This window comes from Saccopteryx bilineata, chromosome 3 (genome assembly GCF_036850765.1).
Source record: "Saccopteryx bilineata isolate mSacBil1 chromosome 3, mSacBil1_pri_phased_curated, whole genome shotgun sequence".
NCBI classification, from domain to species: domain Eukaryota; kingdom Metazoa; phylum Chordata; class Mammalia; order Chiroptera; family Emballonuridae; genus Saccopteryx; species Saccopteryx bilineata.
In genome coordinates, this window is record NC_089492.1 from 174,544,273 (window position 1) to 174,566,342 (window position 22,070).

At 39.9% G+C, this 22,070-nt stretch overlaps 1 protein-coding gene and 1 pseudogene across 7 annotated transcripts in view; one reads left to right on the forward strand and one right to left on the reverse strand.

Annotated features, from left to right (window-relative positions):
- CDKAL1 (CDK5 regulatory subunit associated protein 1 like 1) overlaps window positions 1–22,070 on the reverse strand; it is a 1,056,598-nt gene that overhangs the window by 931,656 nt on the left and 102,872 nt on the right. The gene's annotated exons all lie outside the window — the stretch shown is intronic.
- LOC136328931 (small ribosomal subunit protein eS6-like) lies at window positions 15,214–15,954 on the forward strand (annotated as a pseudogene).

The window sequence follows — 22,070 nt, forward strand, 5'->3', positions numbered from 1 at the left end:
CTCAGCAGACATCATTGTAATCAACTGATCCAAGTGAACATCGCCAATGGGACATAACAAAGTCAGGTTACACCTGACAGGACCCACTGAGAGGAAACCAGCATCACTTTAGAAGATATTCCTGCCAAAGACACATTAAGTGGGACCTACTCAAGACATCACACAAACACAAGTCAAGAGACAATCATTCAAAAATGCCAAAGCTTAAAAAGCAAAGAAAGAGAGAGAAACTAGTTCAGATTAAAAGTCTTTTTTGTTTGGCCCTGGCTGGTTGGCTCAGTGGTAGAGCATCGGCCTGGTGTGCAGAAGTCCCACGTTCGATTCCCGGCCAGGGCACACAGGAGAAGCGCCCATCTGCTTCTCCACCCCTCCCCCTCTCCTTCCTCTCTGTCTCTCTCTTCCCCTCCTGCAGCGAGGCTCCATTGGAGCAAAGATGGCCCGGGCGCTGGGGATGGCTCCTTGGCCTCTGCCCCAGGCGCTAAAGTGGCTCTGGTCGCAACAGAGTGACGCCCTGGAGGGGCAGAGCATCGCCCCCTGGTGGGCGTGCTGGGTGGATCCCGGTCGGGCGCATGCGGGAGTCTGTCTGACTGTCTCTCCCCGTTTCCAGCTTCAGAAAAATACAAAAAAAAAAAAAAAAAAAAAGTCTTTTTTGTTTGGATATTTTTGGGGGGTGGGAGGATTAAAAGTCTTAAAGAGACATGACAACTCAATGCAAAATGTGATCTCAAAACGGGTCCTCTTGCTATAAATGATATTAAGGAATTTAACATGATTGAGGTCAGAGGTTAGGGGGAATGATATCTGTGACAATTCCCTGGTTTTGAAGGCTGCGTTGTGGTTTTGTAGGACAGTAACTGTACAGAAACAGATACTACATTAGTGGGTGACAAGACATCAAGTGAACAGCTTACTATCAAATAACTTAGAAAAAGAAAAAGAAAAAAAAAGAAAAGATATTTTCTGTACTGCTCTTGCAACTTTTCTGGAAATAACACATTTTCCTTCTTTTTTTAATAAGTTTTGAGGAGACAAGAGAGGCAGGCTGCTTGGCACTATAAGAATATATTGCTACTACAAAAAAACTGCTTAAAAATGAAAGACACTATAAAACATAAAACATGATTCTATGCACATGGAAATATTTTTTACCTAATAGAAAATTAAAGGTCAGTTTTGTGGGAACAATGTCAGTGGCAGGGCCAATAAAGATATTGACAAAGTGGGGCTCTTTTAAATGTTTGTATTAGTGGAACATTTATTTTAAAAGCCAAAAAGAAAACAATAATATTCACATGGAATTATATTCATAAATATTTCCCTACATACAGAGAAATAAGTGACATCGATTAAGGTAATGTCCTTCGGCTTAAGTAGTGTATGTATTAGATAACATTCAGACTCTAGCATTTTATTATTCATAGACCACCCCACTTCCAACTAATACAGAATAGTCCATTTTCCCTCACAGTGTTTTTAAATACGTATCTATATTGTATCCAACTCCCATTCATGATTTTAAAAAATTCAGAAAACTAGGACTAGATAGTATTTACGTCAGACACATAAAGAGCATCTGCCAAAAATCCTATAGCTAACATCATACTTAACAGTTCAAGACTAAACTCTTTCCTCCTTAAGATCAGGAAACACCACAGAAACGCCTCATTTAATTAACTCATTTCTCACATCATATAGAGGCCTAATTTAGTGGAAGCTCACCTGCAACACTGCCTCCTGAAATAAAACACCCTCACAATCATCCTATCCTAAGTCAGTATAAGGATATGTGTTTGCTAATACATCATGTTTTGTCTATGTACAAAAAAAAAAAAAGAAAACTTCAAAAAATTATAATCCATTTGAGTTATTTAATTGGTTAAGTCATCAATATTGGGAATCTGCTCCAGGGAATTTTCAATCTATTCTCCTTATAGTCATCATATTAACATCTCTAATACATCATATACTCTTAAATGTCTTTAATGCCTGGATGCAACCACTCATATGCCAAATGGTATCCATCAGGATCACACAACTGGATGAAATCAGTAATACCACATAAAAAATGAAGACCTTGAGCACCTGGCCCTCAGGCCTGACAACTCAACTTAAAGGAAACAGGGAACATATGATTCTTCCTGACTACATCAGTGTTGGTAACTGAATATAATGCTATTCTGGTTGATCATACTCTCAGCCTGCTGAGACAGTGACCCAAATGGGGTATGTGGGTGTGGCGCTAAAATAAAAAAGCAAATGAAAAAAAAAAAATCAGGAAACAAGTAAAGATGTCAAATCTCACCTGTCATATTCAGCAAGCATAGGAAGGTCTAGACAGCATAATGAAGAAGGAAAAGGAAATAAAATACACACAAAATAGAAAGGAATAAAACTGTCCCTTTTTGCAGATAACATGATAACATACATATAAAAGTCCAAGGAATTTACAAAAAGTATCTACAACTAATAAGTAAGTTCTGTAAGGTCACAGAATATAATATCAACAAAAATCTATTATATTTCTGTATAACTAAAAAAAATTAAAATAAAGCAATACCACTTACAATTAATTGCTCCAAAGAAAATGAAACACTTAGGAATAAATCTAACAAAATAGGTACCAAATCTATATGCTAAAATTATAAAATTTTGTTGAAAGAAATTAAAGACCAAATTATTGCAGAGACTTACCATACTCACGGATTCAAAGTCTCAACATAGTAAACATGTTAATTCTCTTCAAATTGCTTTATAAGCTTAACACAATTCCTAACAACATCCCAGCATGGGTTTGGTAGCCATAGACAAACTTATAACAAAATTTATATGAAAAGGGAAAGTTCCTAAAATAGTCAAAACAATTGAAAAGAAAGAATAAAGTGGAAGGAATTAGTCTACCCCGATTTCAAGGCTCCTTATACAGCTACAGTAATCAAGATGATGAAAGGAGAGTCTCCCAAGAAACATGAACAAGCACAGTGGATTAGGTGACGAAGGAATCCAACCCACACCCAACAGTGGGAGTCTTCAATATTCACATCCTCCAGAGTTTGCTATACTTGTGGACCAGTCACTAATTCAGTTTCTAATTCTCCCCTTTTCTAAGTGAGAGGCTTTATTATTATAGTCATCTTGTTCATTTCTCCACCGTACTTTTCTGAGGGTCCTGAGAGCACAGGTTTGCTCTTTTGGCTTTACATCTCTAGAGGACAACAAGCTACGACCAGACCTGATGAAGAAACCACACACCAGGCAGACATCCCAGACTCCAAGCCAGATGCAGTCATGGATGAGAACAGGTATCATCTCCCTCGGAGAGGTGGTGACTCTATTCCCTGTAAAATGTAGCCATAAGAAGGAGACCCTACTCCCCAAAGAAGTGCCCAGCAGAGGACAAGATGGCGATGGAGTAGGTGGACGTACCAACTTCCACCTCCCAGAACCAAAGTGGATTACAAACTAATTATAAGAACTATCATCTGGAAAAACCAACTTTGAACTAAGAGGACTCTTCAACCAAAGAACACTGAAGAAGACACAATGAGACTGGTAGAAAAAGCGGAAACGTGGAGAGGGCTGCCCCGCTCCCCAGAGCCAACAGAAGCCGGGAGAGACTTGCGTGGCGGGAAGTGAGTTTAGCAGAGAGAGGAGGGTCCTGAGTCCCAGGAACAAAGCCCCAGCCTGCAGCCCCAGAGCCTAGAAGAGGCGTATGGACTTAGCTGGAAACAAGACAGGATACTGTTTGTGAGAAAGAGACTGATTTCTCAGACCCAGGATTCTTCTTAAAGGGACCACGCAGAACACCTCTTTCACAACCCAGGGCTCCGGGGAGAAGGGGGGAGAGAGGAGGGGACCAAAGCAGCGGAAAGAGTGTGTAATCTAGGAGGCACAGGGAGAAGCATTTTGAGAGACAGCTAGCCTGGCCTAGGGTGGCACAGTGAATAAAACATTAACCTTGAGAGACAGCCACCCTAACCCCTGGGACGAGTCACTCCCCAAATCTGAAGTGAATATTTCCCCCGGAAACAGTAATACTAGCAAAGGGAAGCAGGACACCAGCCAAACAAGCTCTCCCGCGGCACTCAGAGGAGAGTAGCTTAGAAGGAGGGAGCTTCCGGGACTACAGTATTGAGTCTTAGGGTCTGAGCTGCAGCGCCTGCACCCACACGGCTGAGGGCTCGCCCAAGGGCGGGTGGCAGCGGGACGTGAAAGTACGCTTCTGCCTGCAAGGGCAGAAACCAACTGGCCACCACTGAGGCCCAGGTGTAAGGTTGGTCTTGCCTGGCTGGGGAGGAGGGGACGTGCAAAAGTGGTCAAGCCCAGCTGCGGGCCACCTGCAATCCAGACTGCAGAGGAAGGGCAGGAGCCCCGGAAGGGGTGGAGACCAGCCCTTAAGCAAGGGTGCAGGAGCACAGCCTTGCCCCGCCCAAGAACCAAGGCTTATGGCCTGACTTGGGAGCCAAAAGCCCAGAAAAGGCAGACTCCTGCTACTGAGCTGAGCGTGGGCACGCAGTCCTGCCCGACCTGTGGAGCCAAGGCTTGTAGCCGTCCCACAAGCGGGCTCCTCCTGCAGGGGCAGGGCTTTCAGAGCTGAGAATCAGGCATAGACCTGCAGCTGAGCAAAGATTTTCACCCTTGCCCTCAGGGCCAACCATAACGCCACTCGCGGGGGCGGGGCAAAGGCCAAGGCCACGGAGACTTGTACACACCAACACACGATCACAGCCACTCCCGTGAAGGAAAGGCGGAAACCATAGCAACAGCCTCAGTGGGCAGGTACCGAAAACACACACACCCGAAAGCCCTAGACAGCAACAGCAGAGCGGGTGGCGGGCCTGCAGACAGACCACACCTAGGGAACACAAGAGGGCACACCCAGTGGACTCTACTGGCCAAAACCTTCTTTTACACAGACAGAATAAGAAAGCAGAAAAATGCAACACAAATGAATCAAGAGAAATCCCCAGAAAAGGACCTGAATGAGTCAGATATAACCAAATTACCAGATGCTGAGTTTAAAATAACAATTGTTAGCATGTTCAAAGATATTAGAACAACAGATGGTCATTACAAACACCTAAATAAAGAGATAAATAAAAAAAAGGACATTGAAATAATAAAAATGAATCAGTCAGAAATGATAAATACAATATCAGAAATGAAGAACACAATGAAAAAAATTAAAAGCAGGATGGATGAAGATGAGAATCAAATCACTGAGTTAGAGGACAAGATAAATGAAGGCAAGGAAGCAGAGCAGAAAAAAACAGAGACTCAAAAAGTCTGAGGAAACTCTAAGAGAGCTCTGTGACAACATGAAGATAAATAACATCCACATCATAGGGGTTCCTGAAAAAGAAGAAAAAGAACAAAGGATAGAGGCTTTTTTCAAACATATCATAGCTGAAAACTTCCCTCAATTAAGGCAGGAAAACATCCCACAAGTTCAAGAAGCACAGAGAACTCCATTAAAGAGAAACCCAAAGAAATCTACACCAAGACACAGCATAATTATTGAATAAAATACCAAAGCTAAGTGATAAAAAGAAAATATTAAAAGCTGCTAGAGGAACAAAAGACTATCATCCACAAAGGAGCCCCCATAAGAATGGCATCTGACTTCTCAACAGAAACACTTGAGGCCAGAAGGCAATGGCAAGAAATATTCAAAGTACTGCAGAACAAGAGCCTATAACCAAGACTACTTTATCCAGCAAAGCTATCATTTAAAATTGAAGGAGAAATAAACAGCATTCCAGACAAAAAAAACTCAAGGAATTCACTACTACCAAACTAATGCTGCAAGAAATGCTAATGGGCCTGCTGTAAACAGTTCAAAGGAGAAAAAGAATATAGCAAAAGATAAATACAGTTTTAAAGAATAAAATGGCAATAAACAACTACATATCAATAATAACCTTAAATGTAAATGGATTAAATGATGCAAACAAAAGATATAGGATAGCTACATGGATAAGAAAACAGGGCCCATTCATATGCTGTCTACAAGAGACACAGTTTAAAATAAAAGATGCATATAGAATAAAGATAAAAAGGGAAACAATATTTCACACAAATAGAAATGAAAAAAAAAGCTGGGGTAGCAATACTTATATCAGACAAAAATAAAGAAGGTCACTACATAATGATAAAGGGAGTAATCCAATAGGAAGATATAATCATTATAAATATCTAGGCACCTAATAAAGGAGCACCTAAATATATAAAGCAGACTTTGATGGATTAAAAGGGTGAGATCAACAGCAATACTGTAATAGTAGGGGATTTCAATACCCGACTAACATCACTAGACAGATCCTCAAGAAAGAAAATTAACAAAGAAACAGCAGACTTAAAGGACATACTAGATCAACTCGACTTAATAGATATCTTCAGAACCATTCAACCTAAAGCAGCAGAATATACATTCTTTTCAAGTGCTCATGGTACATTCTCTAGGAGGAACCACATGTTAGGGCACAAAAGCGGTCTCAACAAATTTAAGAAAATTGAAATCATCTCGAGCACTTTCTCTGATCACAATGGCATGAAACCAGAAATCAACCAAAACAGAAAAACTGAAAAATACTCAAACACTTAAAAACTAAATAGTATGTTATTAAGTAACAAATGGGTTAACAATGAGATCAAAGAAGAAATAAAAAAATTCCTAGAAACGAATGATAATGAGCATACATCAACTCAAAATTTATGGGACACAGCAAAAGTAGTCCTGAGAGGGAAGTTCATAGCATTACAGGCATACCATAAGTAGCTAGAAAAAGCACAAATAAACAACTTGACCCTGTATCTAAAACAACTAGAAAAGGAACAGCAAGTAAAAAGCCCAGAGGTAGTAGAAAGAAGGAAATAAAAAAGATCAGAGCAGAAATAAATGACAGAGAAGCTAAAGAAACAATACAGATGATCAATGAAACCAGGAGCTGGTTCTTTGAAAAGGTAAACGAGATCAATGAACCTTTAACCAGACTCTCCGAGAAAAAAAGAGAGAGGACTCAAATAAATAAAATTAGAAACGAGAGTGGAGAAATAACAACTGACACAACAGAAATACAAATCATTGTAAGAAAATATATACTATGAAGAACTGTATGCCAAAAAACTAGACAGCCTAGATAAAATGGACAAATTCCTTGAAACATATAATCTTCCAAAAATTAATCTGGAAGAATCAGAAAACCTAAACAGACCAATTACAACAAATGAGATTGAAACAGTTATCAAAAAACTCCCAAAAGCCCTGGCCAGTTGGCTCAGCAGTGGAGCGTCGGCCTGGCGTGTGGGGGACCCGGGTTCGATTCCCGGCCAGGGCACATAGGAGAAGCGCCCATTTGCTTCTCCACCCCTCCTCCTTCCTCTCTGTTTCTCTCTTCCCCTCCCGCAGCCAAGGCTCCATTGGAGCAAAGATGGCTCGGGCGCTGGGGATTGCTCCTTGGCCTCTGCCCCAGGCACTAGAATGGCTCTGGTCACGGCAGAGCGATGCCCCGGAGGGGCAGAGCATCGCCCTCTGGTGGGCAGAGCATCGCACCTGGTGGGCGTGCCGGGTGGATGCCGGTCGGGCGCATGCGGGAGTCTGACTGTCTCTCCCCGTTTCCAGCTTCAGAAAAATACAAAAAAAAAAAAAAAAAACCTCCCAAAAAAGAAAAGTCCTGGGTCTGATGGCTTCACAAGTGAATTCTACCAAATATTCAAAGAAGAACTAACGCCTATCCTTCTCAAGCTATTTCAAAAAATTCAAGAGGAAGATTTCCAAGCTTCCTTTATGAGACGAGTATAATTCTGATTCCAAAACCAGGCAAAGCAACACAAAGAAATAAAATTATATGCCAATATCCCTGATGAATCTAGATGCTAAAATCCTAAACAAAATATTAGCAAACCAGATCCAGCAATATATGAAAAAGAATCATACATCATTATCAAGTGGGATTTATTCTGGGAGGCAAGGCTGGTACAATATTTGAAAATCAATCACTGTGATTTATCACATAAACAGAAGGAAGGAGAAAAACCACATGATAATTTCAATAGATGCAGAAAAAGCATTTGATAAAATCCAGCACCTGTTCATGATCAAAACTCTCAGCAAAGTGGGAATACAGGGAACATACCTCAACATGATAAAGGTCATCAATGAAAAATCCACAGCCAATATCATACTCAATGTGCAAAAATTAAAAGCAATCCCCTTAAGATCAGGAACAAAGCAGGGGTGCCCCCTTTCACCACTCTTATTCAACAAAGTTCTGTAAGTCCTAGCAACAGCAATCAGATAAGAAAAAGAAATAAAAAAAATCCAAATTGGAAAAGAAGAAGTAAAACTATCATTATTTGCAGATGATATGATATTGTTTATAGAAAACCCTAAAGTCTCAGTCAAAAAACTACTAGACCTGCCTGACCAGGAGGTGGCGCAGTGGATAGAGCCTCAGACTGGGCTGAGGAGGACCCAGGTTCGAGACCCCGAGGTCGCCAGCTTGAGCGCGGGCTCATCTGGCTTGAGCAAAAAGCTCACCAGCTTGAGCCCAAGGTCACTGGCTTGATTGAGCAAGGGGTTACTCGGTCTGCTGAAGGCCCGCAGTCAAGGCACATATGCGAAAGCAATCAATGAACAACTAAAGTGTCACAATGAAAAACTGATGATTGATGCTTCTCATTTCTCTCCATTCCTGGTTCCTATCTGTCTGTCCCTATCTATCCTTCTCTCTGACTCTCTATCTCTGTAAAAAAAAAAAAAAAAAAAAAAAAAAACCTACTAGACCTGATAAATGAATTCACCAAGGTGGCAGGATATAAAATTAATACTCAGAAATCAGAGGCATTTTTATACACTAACAATGAACTGTCAGAAAGAGAAATTAAGGAATCAATTCCCTTTACCATTGCAACCAAAAAAATAAAGTACCTGGAATAAATTTAACTAGGGAGATTAAAGACTTGTACTCCGAAAATTATAAAACATTGATAAAATAAATCAGGGAAAGTACAAACAAGTGGAAGCATATACCGTGCTCATGGTCAGGAAGAATAAACATCATTAAAATGTCTATATTACCCAAAGCAATTTATAAATTCAATGCAATACCAATTAAAATACCAATGACTTACTTCAAAAATATGGAACACATATTCCAAAAATTTATATGGAACCAAAAGAGAACACGAATAGCCTCAGCAATCTTGAAAAGGATGAATAAAGTGGGAGGTATCACACTTCTGGGTATCAAGTTATACTACAAGGCCATTGTACTCAAAACAGCCTGGTACTGGCATAAGAACAGGCATATAGATCAATGGAACAGAACTGAGAACCCAGAAATAAACCCACACCTTTATGGACAACTGATATTTGACAAAGGAGGTAAGATGACAAAGGAGGTAAGAGCATTCATTGGAGTAAAGATAGCCTCTTCAACAAATGGTGTTGGGAAAACTGGACAGCTACCTGCAAAAAAATGAAACTAGACCACCAACTTACACCATTCACAAAAATAAACTCAAAATGAATAAAAGACTTAAATATAAGCCGTAAAACCATAAGCATTTTAGAAGAAAACATAGACAGTAAGCTCTCTGACATCTCTTGCAGCAATATACTAATATTTGCCGATTTATCTCCACAGGCAAGTGAAATAAAAGACAGGATAAACAAATGGGACTATATCAAACTAAAAAGCTTCTGCACAGCTAAAGACAATAAGAACAGAATAAAAAGACAAACCACACAACGGGAGAATATATTTGACAACGCGTCTGATATGGGGTTAATAACCAAAATTTATAAAGAACTTGTAAAACTCAATACCAGAAAGACAAACAATCCAATCAAAAAATGGCGAAAGAAATGAATAGACACTTCTCCAAAGAGGACATACAGATGGCCAATAGGCATATGAAAAAATGCTCAACATCACTAATCATTAGAGAAATGCAAATTAAAATCACAATGAGATATCACCTCACAGCTGTCAGAATGGCACTCATCAACAAAACAACATAGAATAAGTGCTGGCGAGGATGTGGAGAAAAGGGAACCCTCCTGCACTGCTGGTGGGAATGCAGACTGGTTCAGCCACTGAGGAAAAGTATGGAGATTCCTCAAAAAATTAAAAATCGAACTGCCTTTTGACCCAGCTATCCCACTTTTAGGAATATACCCCAAGAACACCATAGAACTGCTCCAAAAGGAGAAATGCACCCCCATGTTTGTGGCAGCATTGTTCACACTAGTGAAGATCTGGAAACAGCCCAAGTGTCCATCAGAGGACGAGTGGATTAAAAAGCTTTGGTACATATATACTATGGAATACTACTCAGCCATAAGAAATGACGACATAGGATCAATTACAACAACATGGATTGACCTTGATAACATTATACTGAGCGAAATAAGTAAATCAGAAAAAACTAAGAACTATATGATTCCATACATAGGTGGGACATAAATATGAGACTCAGAGACATGGACAAGAGTGTGTGGGTTATGGGGTAGGGGAAGGGAGGAGAGGGAGGGGATTGGGGGAGTGGAGTGGCACAAAGAAAACCAGTTAGAAGGTGAGGGAAGACAATTGGACTTTGGGTGATGGGAATGCAGCATAATCAAATGTCAAAATAACCTAGAGATGTTTTCTCTGAACATATGTACCCTGATTTATCAATGTCAACCCATTAAAATTATTTTTTTTAAAAAAAGAAGAAGGATATATCTGGATTTAGGCTAGTCAAAGGGGTAATTCTGCAGGCACTCTTGGTTAACAAACCCAATATCTATTTTCAAACTCCTTCTCCCTTCTCCCATCTCTGCCAGTGCCTAGAATAGGTAAATCACATGTTCACAGCCTTCCTCCCAGTTAGGGGCGGCCATATGAAACAGTTTAAGCTATAACAATTAAGGGGAAGTCTGCTGCACTACAGGGTTCCTGGAAGGCTTTCAGCTTCCTAGTAAAATGAAGAGAGATACAGTATTCCAGTAAGCCTTCTGATTCTCTGGTAAAATGAAGAGATGCTGCTGTCAATACATGCCCCTTTGTGGAGCCTCAAACAGAAAAGTGAGGCGATGCTGCACGCAGGGCAGGAGCAACCACCTTGAAACCACGAAGGAAAGGCCAAGAAAACTCAGAACAACAGCCCTGACATTGTTGAGCTGCTAAGCCAGTTAGAGCAGATACCTACCTTCAAACCTCTCTTATAGAAGAAAAGTAAATCCTAATACAGGGTATATAAACTAATAATAATTTATTTCTAAATAAGAACTATTTACTATTGCATTAATACTATTAACAAATAACTGATCTTTCTAAAGTCTTTTAGAGTTCTTTCACAACAAAAATTAATTTAACAGTACATGTTATAACATACATTCCAATTTATTATTTCACTCAGCCTCTCTGGACCTCATTTCCTTTCTCTCAATCAACATATAGACTTTAGTGTCTACTATGTGTTAGGCATTCTTCCAGGTGGTGGGCCTGAAAACAGAGAGTGATCAAGATTTAGTGAAGGCCTTTGCTTCCATCCAGCTTACTTTCTAGGAGAAAACTTATTTGCAAAATGAGACAGAAACTAATTTTCTCTGTGAGGCAGTGAACCTATGTTCACCATTTAATACAGGCATTGGGAAAAGAAACAACAAAGGAAGGGGCCTCTGAATGATACTCCCCTAAATCAGTGAGTCTGAGGGAGGGGAGAGGAGGGAAGTATTAACAGTGAAGTTATAAGTTAAATAATTGCAAAATAAAAGAAGTGGGAAGGGAAGTATAATCAATACACATCCTCAAGCCCAAAGATACTGCAGCAAAAGAAACACAGATCCTAGATTAGACTTCAAGGGCTGGGGAAAGGAGAACACAATGAAGGCAGGTCTTGGAGACAGCACTCTAGTTTTAAGCCTGAACGAGGAAGAAAAGCCGATTAAGCTAAAATTGGTCAAGGGGGTATATGAGGATCCCTGAGGAGCCACTGCGCCACCTCACCCACAGGTGTTGTAGAGTACCAAAAGCTACAGAATCAATATTAATATTTTAAGAGGCTTAAAGAACATTTTATTAATTTGGGTTAAGGTGTGCAGAGAAATTTTGTGAATAATCTCTGTACTGTGTGATTGGCATAAAACCAGGATGGCCCTTGGCATTGTATTGTAAATGCAAAGGGAAGGAAAACATGGATTCCCTGACATTCCACCACACCTGTGGGGAAAGGGGTGAATGGCTAGCCAGGTACAGGGAGAGAAAAGCCAAAATAAACCTTTTCTTATAGTAATGAGCCATTTGCCGGCATCTGTCTCCACAAAACTACCTCTCCCATATGAATACATGGAGTTAATGTGTGTGACTCTGGACAAAAAGATGGCAGATAAACATTTAAAAATATAAGAATGTCTCTTAATATATAAAGAGACATCTTTCTATCATTGTGTTGACTTATAAATTTTGTTTTCTCCAAAATGATGTATGGCTTGCAAATTGAACATGGTCCTATCATGTTAAAGGGCATATGACTATAGCCTGACCAGCCGGTGGCGCAGTGGATAGAGCATCCGACTGGGATGCGGAGGACCCAGGTTCGAGACCCCAAGGTCCCCAGCTTGAGCGCGGGCTCATCTGGTTTGAGCAAAAAGCCCACCAGCTTGAACCCAAGGTTGCTGGCTCCAGCAAGGGGTTATTCAGTCTGCTGAAGGCCCGTGGTCAAGGCACATATGAGAAAGCAATCAATGAACAACTAAGGTGTTGCAACGCACAATGAAAAAACTAATCATTGATGCTTCTCATCTCTCTCCGTTCCTGTCTGTCTGTCCCTGTCTATCCCTCTCTCTGACCCCCTCTCTGTCTCTGTAAAAAAATAAAAAGGGCATATGACTATAACCAATAGTGGTAAAGGGCACCTAATTGCAATTTTTACTTCTATACCTCCTGCTTGCAAAACTATAAAAACTAAGTAGAACAAAGGGCCGGCGCGCTCTCCCTCAGATTTCTGTCAGAGTTGCCGCTGCTTGGACAAGCCAGACAATAAAGCTTTGGTGTGTAATCGACAGATTTTGTTCGTGTCGTCAATGTTTCGAATCCCTCCGGATTAGGCTTAACAGTACAGTCTCCCAGTTACAATTTTATAAAATCTGCCTTACTTTTTTTAACACAACAGTCTACATTTTCTTCTATGATGATACTTTATAATCTTTACTACAAAAAATCTGTTTATGTTACACTATACCCAGAAGCAATTCACTGGTTGTATAAGCCTTACTTCTATCTAACCCCATAGGGAAAATAGATCTAAATATTACAAATCACTTAAGAGGGTTAAAATACATAGAATACATTTGAGCCAAGTACGTCTAAATGCTCATTAAATAGTACCTTATAGCAATATATTGACGTTTTACACATTACCTATACAACTTGACTCATTAGAAAGCCCTAATTTTCAGGAATTTGTCATGTCACAAAGACATTCAAAACTTTTCAATTAATTTAGTGAATTTCACATTATTTCCCTGGTGAAAACTGTGGGAAGCATGGTAAACTAATATACATACCACTGGAATTTTTGTTTAGCCAGCCGATGCAGAAAAGGTAAAATGGATGCATACTGACTGAACACTAACTTAACAGTTAAGAGAACTCGGGTAAATAATTTAAGAGTTTTACAGTATAATCGAAAGAAGTTTGCATAAGTAGAATAGAAATATGGAACTATTCCTAGGTTACTGCTACAAAAACAGATACCAGTCTCTGTTAAGCCTAATCTGAGGAACTTGAAACATTGAAGGCACGAACAAAATCCATCAATTACACACCAAAGCTTTATTGTCTAGCTTGGCCAAGCGACGGCAACTCCGACAGAAATCTGAGGGAGAGCCTGCTGGCCCTTTGTTCTACTTAGTTTTTATAGTTTTGCAAGCAGAAAGTATAAAAGCAAAAATTGCAATTAGGTGCCCTTTACCACTATTGGTTATAGTCATATGCCCTTTAACATGATAGGACCATGTTCAATTTGCAAGCCATACATCATTTTGGAGAAAACAAAATTTTTAAGTCAACACAATGATAAAAAGATACCTCTCTACATATTAAGAGACATCCCTATATTTTCTAATGTTTATCTGCCATCTCTTTGTCCAGAGACACACACATTAACTATATGCATTCATATGGTAGAGGTAGTTTCCATGGGGACAAATGCCAGCAAATGGCTCATTACTATAAGAAAAGGTTTATTTTGGCTTTTCTCTTCCTGCACCTGGCTAGCCATTCACCCCTTTCCCCACAGGTGTGGTGGAAAGTCAGAGAATCCATGTTTTCCTTCCCTTTTCATTTACAATACAATGCCAAGGGCCATCCTGGTTATGCCAATCACACAGTACAGAGATTATTCACAAAATTTCTCTGCACACCTTAACCCAAATTAATAAAATGTTCTTTAAGCCTCTTAAAATATTAATATTGATTCTGTAGCTTTTGGTACTTTTCAACACCTGTGGGTGAGGTGGCGCAGTGGCTCCTCAGGGCTCCTCAGTCTCATCTATGGTTTATTCTTACAAAAAGCTCCAAAAGAAATAAAATAATTTTTCCTGGGAAGTAACTTTCTGTAATATATCCAGAATGCTTCTGAGTTTTATCTTAGGGCAACCAGAGCAAAGACAAATATTGTCTTTTTGAATCACATGTGCTAAGTATTCTGGGATATCATTTTACTATACTACTACTCAGAAAACAGATGAAGAGAGGTGAAAATATTTTATAAACCATAATCATAGGATCTATGCTAAAATGCATAGAAGTATTAAGAGATGAATTTTGTTTCCACAAAATCATTACTACAAAGAAACTATTTCTATTCTATAGCCTATTCTAATGCCAGTTGTTAAAAATATAATAACTCAAGCATACAGAAAATTGGCTTCCATACACTATAAAAATATAGCACTATATAGAACTAAATATAGACGTTTAGGTTAAAAATTCAGTCCTAAGTAATACTAAAATTTGAAATATGTCCCATTTTCATGTCTCATTTGTGGAAATGTTTTTAAACTAACTCTAGCACTCAGATCTATCTAGTCTGTGAGACTGACCCCCTAGTTTCCTATGAGTTTGTGGGGTTTGGGGTGGTGGTGGGTTGTTAAGAAAGCATTTAAGAGAACAGGAAGTAGGGATTTTTTTTCATGGCACCTTAGAGGTGGTTGTCTGCTTCAGGATGAAGCTCAACATCTCTTTCCCAGCCATTGGCTGCCAGAAACTCACTGGAGTGGACAGTGAATGCACATATCATACCTTTTATGAGAAGTGTATGGTCACAGAAGCTGCTGGGTGAAGAAAGGAAAAGTTATGTGGTTCGAATCAGTGGTGGGAACAAACAAGGTTTTACCCCATGAAGCAGGGTGTCTTGACCAAGTCCACCTGCTGCTGAGTGAGGGGCTGTCATAGACCAGAGAAGACTGGAGAGAGAAAGCACTAATCTGTTTGGAGTTGCACTGTGGATACCAATCTCCGTGTTCTCAATTTGGTCGTTGAAACAGCGGGGGTGGGGGGTGGGGGGGGTGGGGGTGGGGGTTCCTAGTCTCTCCAATACTACTATGCCTCATCACCTGGGGCTCAAAAGTGCTAGCAGAATCCATAGACTTTTCAGTCTCTCTAAAGAAGATGACATCCACCAATACATTGTGAGAAAGCCCCTAAACAAAGAAGGTAAGAAACCCCGACCAAAGCACCCAAGATCCAGTATCTTGTTACTCCACATGTTCTGCAACACAAACGTCAGCATACTGTTCTAAAGAAACAATGTTCTAAGAAACATAAGAAAGAGGCTGCAGAATACGTGAACTTTGGCTGAGAGAATAAATAAGGCAAAAGAAAATCACCAGAACAGATTGCTAAAAGAAACAGGCTGTCTTCTCTGACAGCTTCTACCTATAAGTCTCAGTCTAGTCAAAAATGAGATTTTCTAAGAGCAACAAATAAATAAGAACAAAGATCAAATCTAAAAGAGAGAGAAAAAGAAAGTAGTGATTGTACTACATCAAAGGCAAAACTTTGATATTGTATATACTAGATGAAGTAACAGCAGGACACCCGATTACCTGCCCAGCCTGAAACTGAGTTAGAAGGTAACAGGAAGCATAGCCTGAAAGAAGGAAAAGTCTTAGGAAAAACAAGCAAACAAAACAGTATGAGGTCTTTGTTTTGTTTTGTTTTGTTTTGAGAGAGAGGAAGGGAAAGAGAGAGAGAGAGAGAAGCATCAACTTGTTATTCCATTTAGTTGTGTCACTGATTGCTTCTCATTTGTGTCTGGATCAGGGCTCCATCTGGTATCCTAGGAATCAAGCTGGTACCCTCAGGGTAAAGCAGGTAACCCCCGGATCGAACTGGCAACCTCCGCACTCTGGGAAGAAGCTCTATCCACTGTGCCATCAGCCAGGGATTCCCAGTTTTTTGTTTTGTTTTGTTTTGTTTTGTTTTAACGAGTTCCCGTACTGACTGATAATGATGGGGAAGAAAGGCTTGAAGGTACAAAGAAAGCTGTCTTCATGGGTCTCAGATCTGAACAGTACTATTATTACTCCACTCTTGAAACAGTCTCTACCATAAGTTGCCCACCATTTCTTTTCTCATCCTAGCAGTCACCACAAACAAATGCCTACTCATAACTTTTACAACAAATTGCACAGGATCTAATTTCCTGAAAAAACTGCCAAAGTAAACTGCATGTAAAAGGTTCTCTCTCCAATCTCCCAAAGAAAGAACATTAATAAACCAATACTCCTTAAAATATATATATATATATATATAATCATAACTATTATTTACTGAGCATTTTTTTTTGTGTCAGGCTATCAGAGATTTACAGGCATAAACTCAATCAATTCTTACAACAGGTAAGGCAAAAACACAGTCATTTTCATTACACCGATTAGGAATGTGATCTTAAATAACTTGGCCAAGGTCGCACAATACCAAAATGGTAAAACAAGAATTTGAATTTAGCAATCTGGTCAAGATTCTGCAACCTAAATCAATACTGCTTATCAAATATCACATATCAGTAATAAAACAAGGGCCTATTAAGTCTATTTATATCAGATACCATGACTTAGAAACTAACAAAGCCTCCTTCCCCTATTGATTAACTAATCTCCACCCTGATTTACTTTGTAAAACATACATAGCAAGCATCTTGCATGGCACAAAAAAATTTTGAATTGGAATACTCCGTCTGTAATCTAGAGCTAATGTAATCTAGATTTTATTGCCACAAGATTTGAACAAAACACAGAAAATTCATTTTCTCACTGAGTTCAGAAAAGTATATTGTAAAGGATCCCATTTTACAGCCGTTAATACACTGAATAACTTAAGTGCTATAAAATAAGTTAAGATGGCAGGCAATGTTATATCATTATATCATATCTCATTCCCCAAATCACAAATGAATCACTACATAAACTTACTAGTTTGCTTTCTTTGCTTACAATGTTAGTTTATATACTGATTATCCTAACATTTTTCAAATATTATCATTCTTCTAAAATATAGTTATATATTTCACTATAACTTTCAACTCTTTTCTGTTTGTTAATAAAAAACGAATGGGCTTTCTGCAATAACAAAACATAATTACAACAATTTATTGAAGAAAAGTTATGCTTGCTTTGCCCTGGAAATATACCCTTATATTTCACTGCCTCACTATCCAACAAAACACCTTTAATATAATTTTTCTTCCTCCAAAAATCCATACAAAACAATATAATTAGTCTCACAAATATGCTTAGGCACAAAAACATTTCACTGAAAAAAAACCTTGCAAATATAAGTGGTTTTACTGCTTCAGCTTAGTTAAAAAAAATAAATCAGTGTGTCAGTTTCAAATGCAAATGGTAGCTAATTCTAATTAAATTTTTTTTCTTTTTTTCCAAGAGTAAGGAGGGGAGGTAGAGAGACAGACTCCCACATGTACCCCACTGGTTTCCATTCCCAGATGGGAATCTGGGGCCATGCTCGCAACCAAGATATTTTTATTTTTAGCACCTGAGGTGGAGGCTCCACAGAGCCATCCTCAATGCCCAGGGCCAATGTGCCCCAAACCAATCAAGCCATGGCTGTAGAAGAAAAAAAGACAGAGAAAGGGAGGGAGAGAGGGAGGGGGGGAGAGGGGGGGAAAAGGGGGGGAGAGAGAGGGAGAGGGGGGGGAAGGGGGAGGGATGGAAAAAAAGATGGTTGCCTCTCCTGTGTGCCCTGACCAGGAATTGAACCCAGGACTTCTACATGGTGGGCTGATGCTCGACCACTGAGCCCACCGGCCAGGATATTATTTTTAAGATTTTATTTTTATTAATTTTATGCGGGGGGGAGGGGAGGCGAGAAATATCAACTCAGAGTTGCTTCACTTTAGTTGTTCATTGATTGCTTGTCATATGTGCCTTGAACAGGCAAGCCCAAGGTTCGAACCGGTGACCTCAACTTTGCAGGTTGACACTTTACCCACTGTGCTACCACAGACCCTAATTCTAATTAAGTTTATTTATTTATACAATGAGAGTTGTATAAGAAAACAGCTAAGATAAACAATTAGATATTATAATTGTACTTGACTATAAATAGTAAATTTCAGAAAGCCTGAAAAAAAAAAGCTTTGGGAGAAATGTAATGGTTAAGGTAAAAAATTGCAGAATAATACAGAATCACTAAACCTATCTTTTTCAAATCCCTATGAACTAAACAAAAGAAATAAGATTAGCAAAGAAAACAACCACAAGTGTTCTAACCTGGGAAAAGGCCAATCTATAAATATAAGAAAAATAACATCGGGAAGCAGAATAAACCAATAAAACTGAAAACAAAATATTTCAATTTCTCAACCCAATGCACTCCCTTTGCCCACATTATATAACCAAAATGAAAATGCATACTATGTGCGTGACCTATGGTGGCACAGTGGATAAAGTATTGACCTGGAACGCTGAGGTTGCCAGTTCAAAACCCTGGGCTTGCCTGATCAATGCACATATGGGAGTTGATGCTTCCTGCTCCTCCCCCCTTCTCTCTCTCTCTCTCTCTTCTCTTTCTAAAATAAACTAAAAAAAATACATACTATGAGAATGAAATGAAATGAAAGGTTAATGGATAAAATTCTCAAAACATCTTATTGATAAGACCCAATTTTTATTTTTAAAAAATCTTAAAACATATGAGTAAAAACTTAGTAAACAAAGTATCCATGAACCTTTGGTGGGATTGATTATTAAAAATAAGACAACCCAGTCCTGGCCAGGTAGCTCAGTTGGTTAGAGCATCCTGCTGACATGCCAAGGTTGCAGCTTTGATCCCTGGTCAGGGCACACACAAGAATCAGCCAATGAATATATAAACAAGTGGAACAACAAATTGATGTTTCTCTTTCTCTTCCGTCCTCTCTCTCTAAAATCAATAAATAGTGACATCAAAGAAATGGCACCGAGAGCAGCGCGTCCGAAAGATCTCCCCAAAATTTCAACAAATTCATCAACTTGAGACAGAAAAATCTATCCTGGGAGCATCCAGGAGTTCCACACACACTGAAGGCGAAAGAGCTGCTTTCACTTGGAACTGAGAGTCCGGAGGGAGCTGAGGGTGTAGAGGAAGCTAACTGCGGCACGGACGTTCGTTCGAGCAGAGGAGGGAGTGTGCCTGTGGTGAGTCAACCCACGTGAGCAACTGCCCACCTGCACTCCAGGAGCAACAGCCCCTGCGCTGCCCCCAAGCCATGAGAAGCCGTGCACCTGCGCGCCAAGAGCACCCCAACCGCCAGCGGAAAGCAGGGAGTGCGCCAAAGCAAATGTCCCTATGCCGGAGCTTCTCTGCATGGGCGGAGCACCTCACCCAGCCATTCAAGCTAACAATCAAGCCTCGGGGGAGGGGCACACGCGCAGCTTGCAGTCCCTCCTGGAGCACATCTGTGGATCCAATTAGCTGAAATTAGCTTAACCCACAGTCTGCTCACCTCCCAACTGACCTACAGGGCTCTAATTGACAAGATCTCTCAGTTCAGCGATCCAAGACAAGAGATGTGATATTCTTTAGTGCAGGGGTCGCCAAACTTTTTACACAGGGGCCAGTTCACTGTCCCTCAGACCATTGGAGGGCCGGACTATAAAAAAACCTATGAACAAATCCCTATGCATACTGCACGTATCTTATTTTAAAGTTAAAAAAAAAAAAACCGGAACAAATACAATATTTAAAATAAAGAACAAGTAAATTTAAATCAACAAACTGACCAGTATTTCAATGGGAATAATGGACCTGCTTTTGGCTAATGAGATGGTCAATGTGCTCCTCTCACTGACCACCAATGAAAGAGGTGCCCCTTCCGGTAGTGCGGCGGGGGCCGGATAAATGACCTCAGGGGGCCACATGTGACCCGCGGGCCGTAGTTTGGGGACCCCTGTTTTAGTGCCTCTTGCTAAAGGGGTGGGGGCAATTTCTGATTGACAGAGCTTTCATACTCAGGGACATACACTAAAAAGAGGGACTTGGAAAATATTAAGACCTGTACTGCAGGCAATGAATAGGGCATCTTTTTCCCAGCCAAAACAGGCTACAAAGTGTGGAAAGCCTGGGGAGAGGGGTTCCACAGAGTGCTAGGCATGCTGAACAGGCCTGGAGGCTCATTGAAAGTCACCTTGAGAGCAACTGGCTCCCAGCCCCGCCTGATTACGCTAGCAGCTCTAACTGCCAAGCCTTACCCAGAGCCCTGCATTGAGTGGGGTTAGAGTGGGGATTTGCCAGCTCTTGGAGCCTCTTACTCCCAAGGCAGAGGAAGCAGCAGCCTCATAGCTGGATCACCAGGCTGCTAATTCAGGAAGGGGAGACTAGGAGAGAGGCTCCGGGAAAACAGACTCTCTCATTGTTGGAGCCTGCAAACGCTAACAAGCCTTGACTACCAACGAGACTGAAGCTAAATATATGACATTGCTGTAGAATCTAATCAACTGCAAATCCCTACCTAAGCGTGACACAGGGGCAGAGCCTGAGGTACAGAGTCAACGACCAGGAGGAGGGAGAGGAAAGAAAAAGGAAGAAGTTAATCTCTCAAAATCTAGAAAAATCCAAAGACTTTATAATTTGTTCCACTATTTTTTTGTTACTTTATCTTCTTGCCTTTATTATTATTATTTCTATTTCCTCCACCTTGGTCCTTTTATTCTCTGCCCATCTTATTCTTCCCTTTTCTTGAGCTACACTAGCCGTAAGTGCTACATTTTATTTCTTCTTCCTTACTCTCCATGAGGGTTACACTCCAAAACCCTTAACTCTCTCTCTCTTTGTTTTTTTTCTTTTCCTTTGTTTTTCTTCCTTTCTTTTTCCCTTTTTTCTTATTTCTCCCTTTCTATTAGTTTCTTCTTTCCTCCTTTTACTTTTCCTCTCATTCAATCCTCATTCACGAACAAATTATTTATTTTGGGACTCAAGTTTTTTTTGTGTGGCATTTTGGGTGCTTTTTACATCGCTTTTTAACTCGTTAGCATTCCTCCCAACCCAGGATCTCCATTCTATTCAGTCTTTGCTCCACTTAATACAATAGGTTTTTTTTTTCTCCTTTTTTCTGTTTCCCTCTTATCCCTCTCATTATATCTTAGTCGACCATCACTTACAAGCAATCATTTTAAACTTGATCAAGATTTTTTCCTTTTTTGCAATTTGTAGGTCCCTAATTCCTTTTTTGCCTCTTGAACACTTCCCCCCAACTCAGGCTCTCCGTTATAGGCAGTTTTTGTTCCATTTAGCATAATATAATTCACAGATCATCACGATATTTTCCTAAGGAGGAGGGGAGTGGAGGGAAAGAGAAGAAAGAAAAGGGGGGGAAATAATAAATTATTGGGTTTTTTTCCAAATTTTTTTTCCATTTTTTATTTTACTTTTTATTCTTTATTAATTCTATTTAGTGCTATCAACAAGACCACCCTCAGATGCCATTAAGAAAAAGGAAATCGAATATCATGGATACAAAAGATAGAGGAGTAACACAGATAGATGTGGAAAAATCTATGGAGAAAAAATTTAATATATTGG